This window comes from Tasmannia lanceolata, unplaced genomic scaffold (assembly GCF_043159265.1).
Source record: "Tasmannia lanceolata isolate RefF3 unplaced genomic scaffold, GAP_Taslan_0.1 ptg000008l, whole genome shotgun sequence".
Lineage (NCBI taxonomy): Eukaryota > Viridiplantae > Streptophyta > Magnoliopsida > Canellales > Winteraceae > Tasmannia > Tasmannia lanceolata.
Window position 1 is genome coordinate 33095291 of NW_027518685.1, and position 7540 is coordinate 33102830.

Consider the following 7540-nt stretch of genomic DNA (forward strand, 5'->3'; position numbering starts at 1 on the left):
CTTCCGACGATGCTGGAAGAAGTCAGATGTTTTCCATCGAATATGTTCTACCAACGATGCAATCGGCAATGTCCTCGCATCTTTTAAAATTGCATTGAAGCATTATGATCTATTCGTTGTCAACACATCATACATATTGCCCTGGAAATAGCAACTTGCCCAATATTTTTTTGGCCAATATTCAATTATATATTTGTGTGCACCTTCATTCCTTGCTTTAATTTTGTCGAATCAAAAAAAAGTTAGTCGAAGCCAAAAATAGGTGGTTGTAGCCAAAATCAGTTCCCCAAAGAGCTCTCACTAGGCAAAAGGGTAGTGGAAGCCAAAATGGTACTCGCACGGGTTATTCAAAGCCAAAAAATAGGTTACTTGAAGCTAAAAAAAATGTAACTCGAATCCAAAATCGATAACTCAAACCCACAAAGTGATTAGTCGAAACCAAAAGACGAACTCGAAGCCAAAAACATGTAAACTCGAATCCAAAATCGTTACTCAAACCCCAAATGTGATTAGTCGAAGCTAAAAGACGAACTCAAAGCCAAAAACATGTTATCCGAATCCAAAATGAGTCACTCGAAGCCAAAATAAGAAGTGAAAATTGGTAGATGAGGCAAAGCAAGGTACTCAAAGCAACATGTAAGTTATTTGAAGGCAAAAATGATAGTCGAAGCAAAAAATAATGCTAGTTGAAGCCAAAAAAAAGTTATTCGAAGCCAAAAAATGATAGTCGAAGCCAAAAAATGTTAGTCGGAGACAAACAAAAATTTACTTGAAGCCAAAAAAATTTACTTAAGCCAAAAAACTAGTCGATGCCAAAAAATAAATTACTCAAAGCCAGAAAAAGTTGCTTGAAGCCAAAAAAACGTTAGTCGAAGCCAAAAAGTATTTATTGACGCTAAAAATTTTAGTCGAAGCCAAAACGTGTTAGTCAAAACTAAAAAAGAAGTTAGTCGAAGCCCAAAACGTGATAGTCGAAGCCAACAAATATTTCTCAAAGCTAAAATATATTAGTCAAAGACGAAAAAAAGTTCTGAATGTTACTGGAATTCAAAAGTTTTAGTCGCAGCCAAAAACATATTAGTCAAAGCAAAAAAAACAAGTTATTCGAAGCCTAAAAAATTTAGTCGAAGCGAAAAACACAACGATGAATATTACTGGAAACATATTTTTCACTTCGACCAAGTAATTTTTTGCTTCGAGTACCTGTTTTTGCATCGAGAATGAGAGAGGGAGATCTCGAAACCCTTTTTGAGAAAGATTTGACGAGGCAGAAGGCCAATGTGTCCAATTTTGTGCATTTCAAGAAAAAAAAACCTTTGAATACCCTAAAAAATGAGAGAGAGAGAGAGAGATAAGGAGATGATGTTAGATGGAGTTTTGAAAAAAAATAGAAATATAGAGAGAGAGGGAGAATGAGATTTCATGCTTATCTTCTTACGTATTACCGGAGAAAAGAGTAGGTTTCGCCGGAGAAGAAGAAGTACTTCAACTAGGTTAAAAATAGGGTTCGAACAAAATGAGTAAAAGTAAAACTGTAAAAAGAAGAAGGGAAGAAGAATAAATGTACTGAGGGGCATTTTGGTCCTAAAATTTTGATTTTTTTATAAATCAGCATTTATTCGTTTTTTCTCAACAAGTGACATTTTTATGTCAATAATTCAACTCTCCGACACGTCACAATGAATAAACCCTTCCCCCCTCCCCAAAAAGAAAAAAGAAAAAAGAAGAGGAACTTATCCATTTAGAGTCAGTCGTTTAAGCCTAAAGTTAAGCGTTAGCGCCACGTCAGCGCGCGTGGGGGGGGGGGGGTGGATATCAGCGCCCAACCCTTATTCATTTTACGAAAAAAAAAATTCTTATGTATATAAAAAAATTGCCATTTTAATTAGGCGTTTCTTGATTTCTTTTTGTACCATCATTTTCAGACTTCGGGGTTTCAAATATTTCCATCTTCTTTCAGAAAATATGAGGCACATTTTTGTGGATTATGATCAGCCAATGCCATTAATTGCTAAATTTAAAGTGTGTTTTGGACAAAAAAATTTGTCTAGTTTATTTTGTTTTAAATTTTGAGAGTTTAAGCCATTATTTCTCCCTATGCCATTAAATTTAGCACTACCACGCACCTAAGCCATTATTTCTCCACTTTCCATTGACTAAGCCTAAACTCATTTACTTCTTGCTGAGATTTTTTTTGTAGAGATTCTCCACTAGGAAGAGCTGCATTGAAGCTCTCTTGTGTGCACGCTTGTGATGTGAAGCAAAGAGCCAACTTACCCCATTTTTGTCTAAATTTTTAAGCTTTCTTCTTTCTATTGTTCTTACCTTGCATTGTTACTCTTCCATCATATACCGGAGTACATCTGGTTGGTCATGTTAGGAAATAATCCTAACGGTGGATGTGGCTTTTGCAAGATTGACGGTCAAGATCATTTGGTTAGTTAATTACTTTTGTGAAAAGTCATTAATGAAAAGACTTTATGTGAAAAGGTATAAACGTAAAGAGACGTTTGGGGAGAGGGATCGGCGCGATGAGGAGTCGCATCTCTTCCCACAAACGCTTATAAAAAGTACTCTTGGGTCCTATTTGCACACAACGAATTTGTTTCCAAACTTTGAGAATCCACGCTTGAAGAGAAAGGAAACCGGTCCCCATCACCGACTATTGTGTAGCAAAGAGAAACCTTAAGAGAAAGAAAAATAAGATTCATGGCTTCCGGTATGTATTTTTCTCATTTCAATTTATTCCATATTGTTACATGTGATTTTCTCAATGTTGAATCGCTAAGATCCGTTGCCGGTGTTCATATTGTATCGAACACTTACATGTGGTATCAGAGCCACGGTTCCGGCGAGAAAATGGGGAGAAAATCGCATTAAAAGTAATTGAAATAGGGTTTGTGAAAACTTATATTTTGAGTGCCGCCATCAATTTTGGAGTCGGATCGATAATTAAATGGCACTGAAACATTGCTTGTGTTCCCATGAATCCAACGCAACAAACGGTTCGTCGATCCGATGTCTGGATTGCGTTTGGCGGCGATTTAAAGATGAAAATTTAACTTTTGGGGAAGTTTTGGACCTTGCCGGAAAACAGTGTGCCGCCGGCGACCGCCTTGTCCGACCAGAGATTTTCCGGCGTGGTTGCGAAGTTCGTCGAGAGACGAGTCCAACGGCGTATTGTGAGCCTCAATCGGACTTCAAACGAAGCCGCAATAATAAATCGAACTTTGAGTGTTTTTTCGGATTTTGCTGGAATTTTCACTATTTTAATGAAGAAGACGATGAATAGTGTCGGGCTTGGCGGGCCGAACCGGGCCGCGCGGGCCCATCAAGGATCCGCGACGGGCTTTTCAATTAAAAAGGGCCCAGTAGACCCTCTAAGCCCACCAGACCGCATGGCCCAACCTGACCTGAACCGGCCCATAGGCCTAAACGGCCCAAATCTGTGTTTGACTCGGTTTGGCCCATTTTTTGTGAGATTTTTGGCCAGATTATAGTGGTTCTGGAGGTTTTGCACCATTTTGAATCCATTTTTTGGGTCAGTTTTGGCATTTGGCATCTGTATCATATAGGTATAGTGTAAATTCAAAAACTTTTGATTTTTCAAGTTGGTTTTTGAGTCAAATATTTTAGGGTTTTAGCCCAAGTAAAACTGGTTCCGAACGTTTTGCAACCCTTTGAAACCATTTTTGCTATCCATTTTGCCATTTGAGCACTGTATAATACACTTATAGTGTATTTTTAACACTTTTGACTTTATAAATTTGGTTTTGAGTCAAAAGTTTTGGAGTTTTGGGCTCGGATTAGATTGGTTCCTAAGGTTACAGACCGTTCTGGACCTATTTTTGAGGTCATTTTTGGTATTTAAGCGCTGTATGATATAGTTACAGTATAAAATCAAGACTTTTGGTTTTGTAAGTTTGATTTTAAGTCAAATATTTTGGGGTTTTGGACTTGGGTTAGACCATTCCTATGGTTTTAGACCATTATGAACCCGTTTCCAAGGTCTGTTTTGGTGTTCGGAGTCTGAATTTTAAAATTCCAGTGTAATTTTATAACTTTTGGGTTTTTTAAAGTGGGCCTTGAGTTTAATTTTGATTTCAAACTCTTGAAGAATTAACTAAATGCCATGGAGACCCAGTTATGTAAAGTTTTGATGTTGTTTAATGATTAAAACGCAGTCAATGAACACCTTCGGTTTCTAATTCTTAACTTAAGCACCCCTATATGTTGTTTATATGCTTTATGTTTTGCATATAACTTAAGGGTTAAAATGATTAGTTGAAATCATATATGGGACTAAACTTTTAACTTGAATGCACATTAGTTCATGCCAGATATGCTTAAAACCCAAGCTTATGGTTATAATAAACTGATAGTGTGTATTTTCAAATCCTAAAACATTGAATTATGTTTGATCATGGAACTTGAAAGTTGGTTTTGTATACACAAGTTTATTACGTTGTTCATTATTTTTAGTTGAAATTGAACTATATCTTGTTATGATTGGTCACTAAATGAATGAACAAAGAACTGCGATTCCAACTGGGAAACGAAATCGCTTAAGGTTACGTGGTTAATTTTGAGAACAGTGTCGCATACAATGACACATTTATGGACTATGAACCACTTTCAATTGGGACTATTTGTCCAAGAGCAACACTTAGCCCAACGAATGACTGTTGTTTTGCACAAATAGGCGGTGTGAGAGGACTAGGCCTGGGTAACCTGGTTTGGGGTTATACTTCTGCCCAACGGTGATGTGCGCCTCAAGTATAGGGTTATCAGGCCCTGGTTGGTCTCATGGGAGAGCCAATTGTGTGCTGTGGCACGGCCCAACGGACGGCCCACTATGACACGCCTGGTGTCTCGCCAGAATCACAGTATTGTGATTTCCTGAATTGAAAATCGTTTGTGTGTTGTGGCACGGCCCAACGGACAACCCACAATGACACGTCTGATGTTTCGTCGGGGTCACATTTTTGTGTTTTTTTTTGTGATTCTGGGCAATCTAACTAATTTTCCCTTAAGATAGATTGATTGAGTATTGTATGTGAGAACCAATTGTGTGCCGTGGCACGGCCCAACGGACGACCACGGTGATACACCGGTGTCTCTTCATAATCATGGTATTGTGTTTTCTAAACTAGAAACCAATTCTGCATCATGGCACGGTCCAATGGACGACCCACGATGGCACATATGGTATCTAATTAGAAGCACACTTATGTATCATCATGATTTTATACATTTTAGTCATTCTTTTCAGTTGGATTGATTAAAATCGTGGATTGAGTTAATTAAACTCCATTTCTGGACTGAATAGGTGTTATAAGAAGTGAGCATGTTTGGAACTGCAAGTTTGTGTCTGTGACATTGAAGTTGTTGGTATCTTAGTGTCTTTTCTAGATACCGATTATGTTGAGTACTTTAGTGGGTCAGAAACCTTAGCAAGTGATGGAATAGATCTGCATAATTCAAGACTACAAGAGGCTAGACTATGTATCATTGAATGACAGGCTCACTAAACCCACATCTAAAAGATGCTTATGAATAGTGGGAGTTCAATGTTAGTATCACTCTAGTAGTAATGGTAGACCTCCATTTTTTATGCAATTCGAGATATTTTTAAGACTCGAAAATGCAAAGGAGTTCTTGAATGTAGTTAGTGAATATTTTAGAGGATCATTGGAAGCACTTGTAAATACCCTTATGATGTGTTTTGATAACCTTAAAGTATATTCACCAAAGTTGTAGTTTTGAGCACACTTTGATAACCTTAAAGTATATTCACCAAAGTTGTAGTTTTGAGCACACTTTGAAAGGCTTTAGATTCAGAACCTTGGTTGTGCTCACTTTCGACACACCTCTTGGTTATTTTAAATGGCAGCATTAGAGTCATGAAGATATATAGAATAGTCTTAGCATTATCAATTAAAGAGAGTGAACTTTGTATCAAGTGCCATTATCTTGAATAATAAATGACACATACTTAAAGTATGGATCCCTTAAGTTCAATATGGCCTGGAATTAATACCATATCTTTGTATATTATGATTTCTATTTCGTAAGTACTCCGGAAAAAGATTTGTACATTTAGAATTCTATGTGAGGTCTTGGTGCGAGTTAGGTGCTTAGTAGAGGAGAGTATACCATTATATCGGGAAATAGAATAAAGGTGGCTGTTGAATCCATTATTACTCACCACTCTTTTCTGAAATTTTGGTTTCATATGAACTAGAAATCTTATTCTAGAAAAACTTGATTCCTTTGGCTATAAATCAAGGTTTGGAAGTATAATGGATTCTCTCTAGTTTTCCATTTCCCATTTAGTGATTTTGGTTCTCTTCAGGGCAATCCTTATTGACTTGGATTGCACTTCTCTCAAGGTCAGACTTGGCCTACCTTGCATTAGAATAAGATAATCAGTATTGTTAGAAATAAATGAAATCGCGTGAACAAGAATTTATCCAATCAGTAGGTTAAGTTTTTTAACCACATATCTGAGGATAGTTGGGTAAGAAGAATTCTAGATTCACTTGATTTTACCGATTTAAACAATGATACGGGGTACATTGAAGGAGAAATATACAAAGATTAATCGGTTTAGGGTGTTACCAAGAGTATTGATCTACTAAAAGTCATTCACAATGACATCTTGGATCTTTGGACTCTGACAGTTGGTGGCGGAAGGTGTTACCCTTTTGGTTAAATTTTCTAGCCATATTTAAATGTGTCTCTCTAATCAGAAGTAGAGGCCCTATCTTTGTTTGTGATCTATAAGGTAAGAGTCGAGAATTAACTTGACATAAACGATCAAAACAATAAGGGTCATTTATGCAACTCTCTGTTGCCTAAGATTGTGGGTTAAAACTCTTAAAACACCCATGTATTTTGTGATCCAAGTAAGGCTGTGCCTAAGACCCTTTAAGATTTATAGGTCATAAGGAAGCTGAAATTGGGAAACATGCAACTTTGGGTTGTTTACATGAGGCAAAAGTTTATAACCCACGAATATAGTGATTAAGCTCTATGACCATAGTTGCAATTTCATAGATTATCTTAAAGTATTTAAGAGTTTTAGGTTATGTTGATTGACCCATAGTACGTATATTGTCGGGATTAAATGTGCCAAGACTTCTAAAGGATGGTGACCTTAGTGGGAGTGTAGTGTCTTTAGTAAAATCACCTTTAAGGAGAACCAGATTGTAGTACCGGTACTGGTGATCCAAGATAAGGTGGTACCAATGCTCATTGGAACATTAAAAGACACATATAAGTTAACAACCCACATTATAGATGTTTTGGTGGTGACAACTACCGAACAATCCTTGAGGCTAAGGAAAGAGGCACATAGTCTGTAGACTTAGAGATTCTGCTTAAGGTTTAGAGCAGACTTCTCGACAATTGTACATAAAGTTTCATCAAGTATTCTCTATGTTAAGTTTTAAGGAATTGTCACAGGATAATGGATATATCTTAAGGTCGGAGGAGTAATATTATTTTCCTCGTGTTATGTGTTGATGGTATACTACTT